Consider the following 2,996-nt stretch of genomic DNA (forward strand, 5'->3'; position numbering starts at 1 on the left):
TCATGAAAACCAGTACTTTAAACTATATATAGCAAATTAATAAACGAAATGGAAAACTAAATAGGAAAACACCAGCATATAAATATAGATTTACACATTTGTTGTAAACAAGTTATAAATAGCATAGTTTTCAATCTGAATGTTCAAGGACAAACACCTTTTTACGTTGTTTATAAACATTAAAAGTGGGTCGTATGATCGATAGAAACATTCAATTAGATTTACCACTATCTTTATTAGTTGGTTTCAAAAATGAAACAAATACTAATATGTTACCTGAAAACATAAATAATGAAACAAAAATATGTTCAAATCACAACTCCAGTTTTAAACAATTATACGGCGATTAGATCGCAGTCTTACATTCCGATATATACACATTCATTCCAAACTAATATCTTCTCATGATTCCTCGAGTTAAACACATATATACATGTAGCACATTTATCAACATTTACGATTAATAGTTGAATTCATCAAATTCTTTAAACATATTTTGGTTGCTATCAACAGGTTTGATTGGAGCCTTTTGTAAGAATGCGCCTCCAAGACCTGGCGAGCTCACTCCTGTCGGAGAACCTGATGGAGATCCCTTTTCTGGACTTTCATACCACCAGTTCTGGTGTACGTGATCTTTTCCCTGTTGTCCAGAAGATGCTGTTTGAGCTGCTCCTTGTGCTGGTGAGGCATTTGTCTCTTTTTTGTCCATTTTTACGGCTCTGAAAAAGTATTAAAACGAATAAGAATATTAATTGTTTCAATTAAGGATTTTTGATTCACATACACAAACATTGCATTGTGATTTTGTTACAAATGACATGACCTTATAAACATCATGAGAATGCTCCTAAATATATGTTCTCAAATTTTCTTATTATTCGAGCAATCTTTTTTCTTATAAAATTTATAAATGTAATTTAAGGTGGCCACCAGTGTTAGATTGTGCATAGACACAAGTGGCGGATCTAGAAATTTTCATAAGAGGGGCCCACTGACTGCCTAAAAGGGAAAAAGGGGGGGGGGACGATTCCGTCACTCTTCAGTGATTCCCTATATAACAAACCAAATTTTTTTTTTAGTATATTTTTTATTATATAGGCTGAATAAACGCCAAAAAAATGGAAATCAAAATATAACGGATTTAGGAAAAGGGGGAGGGCTGTAAGAAATTGTCCTGTCCTAAACGTACTTAAGCACACAACATGTATTTTTTTTCACCTAGATCAGAGATGCATATGAAAAAAATCTTCGATTTTAGAATTTGACTTCACGGGATTTAAGATGCATATGACACTCAACGTTATTTTTCAAGTTCCAAGTTTGTCAAAGATATATTGGAACATTTACCACAAAACTAAAAACTTTTAAGTTTTCTTGTTGAAAAGTTTAAACTATTGTAGAAAGATCTATAAACAAATTAAACGTTACATGTATCTATTTCTATGATAAGACTCAGTCCGAGCTTACTATCTATACGTTAATTATGCATGCATGTCTGTTTGTCAAATTTAATTAAAGATCTACTTACAAATAGTATTTATCAATTGTTCCGACTGTTTTCAATAGAGTTCAATTTTGTTATGAATTTGCACGTACAGCAAACCCGCCTTTTATATGAAAGCCCCTGCGCAATTCTATTGTGCAACCCAAAGCAAGATATAAACAAGAAAAACCTTGAGAATAACACACGTGACTTGTGTTCATGTATTTAAAATTGCGTAGATCGACCTCGGTTGTGCTATTTTTGTTGATGTGAATATATGTTTACAAAACACAATCGGCATACTTATACTGACCTATACTTGTAATATTGATAATCAATAAACTAGCAATCACGCTTCAAACATGTTAGTCATACTTCTTATAAGGTCTTTAACTGTTTCAGAAATGCGCAATTAATAAATTTCAAAATTAAGAAATAATTCCTTCATGTCATGCTCTATGCTCATTTTAACATGGGTAGGCATTAAATTTGTCGATATTTTACACTGAGCGTTCATGTCATGCTCTATGCTCATTTTAAAATGGGTAGGCATTAAATTTGTCGATATTTTACACTGAGCGTTAGCGAGGTGTAAAATGTGGTCAAATATGATGCCTATCCATGTTAAAATGAGCATAGAGCATGACATGAAGGAATTATTTCGATTCTAATAAGACAAATACAGTATTTTTATAGGTCGAAGCGTACGAAAATACCGTAAAAATGTAACTGTTCCCGTTTCCCCCTCTAGGAGTCTACATTACATTTCATATTTGTTAAGTTAAAAAAAATACGAGCAGGGTAAATATATGTTGTTCGATATAACATATATTATACTGAAAAGTTTATGTAAGCTACTTGAATGTATATATTTTATAGGATAACGATGGAAATAACTTTAATATAAACAATAAATTTGTGCGCATGTGTCAAACATATTTTGGGCTCATTAGAACACGGCTTTGTTTACAAAGCGTAATAAGGACGTCATATTAGAATGGAAATTTAGGATTAAATTTTGGGGTTACTCCGTTTAAGAATTAGGACTAAAAAGGAAAAAAAACAAGAAATTTCTGGTTACCGGGCAGCATAAGTCTATGTATGAAGTTGAACGAAGCTCGATACCAAGAAAGATAGATTGTCAAACGGATTTTTGGTGGAACAAGACTTCAAGTCTTCTGAAGACCTATGGTGCCGACTTTAAAATCATTGAACCTCCGTATGCCGCATCCGTTTCTGTGCATTACAATTTCCTAACAACTTCCGATTCTTGACACCGATTTTTAGACATGATTAAGCATCTGAATCATTTAATTTGTAAATTAGGATAGAAAAACAATCCCTATCGTTAACATGTACCCTTTTATTTATGTAAATTATTAGATTTCATCTCATACACAGGCGCTTGGATATATGAAACAGATTTTTTTTTTTTTTTTTTTTTGCTGATTAAAATATTCAATTTTCTATATTTATAATACATATCTATCACTTCTGTGCATGTCTCACCTAG

At 32.0% G+C, this 2,996-nt stretch overlaps 1 long non-coding RNA gene across 1 annotated transcript; it reads right to left on the reverse strand.

The window, feature by feature from the left end:
• Positions 1 to 215: 215 nt before the first annotated feature.
• On the reverse strand, positions 216 to 1,793 carry LOC139524287 (uncharacterized). The gene is made up of 2 exons (XR_011664765.1): positions 1,529 to 1,793; positions 216 to 719 (listed from the first exon to the last, which is right to left on the reverse strand). It is a non-coding gene; the product is annotated as an uncharacterized lncRNA (long non-coding RNA).
• Positions 1,794 to 2,996: the final 1,203 nt, after the last annotated feature.

Source organism: Mytilus edulis, chromosome 5 (assembly GCF_963676685.1).
Source record: "Mytilus edulis chromosome 5, xbMytEdul2.2, whole genome shotgun sequence".
NCBI lineage: Eukaryota > Metazoa > Mollusca > Bivalvia > Mytilida > Mytilidae > Mytilus > Mytilus edulis.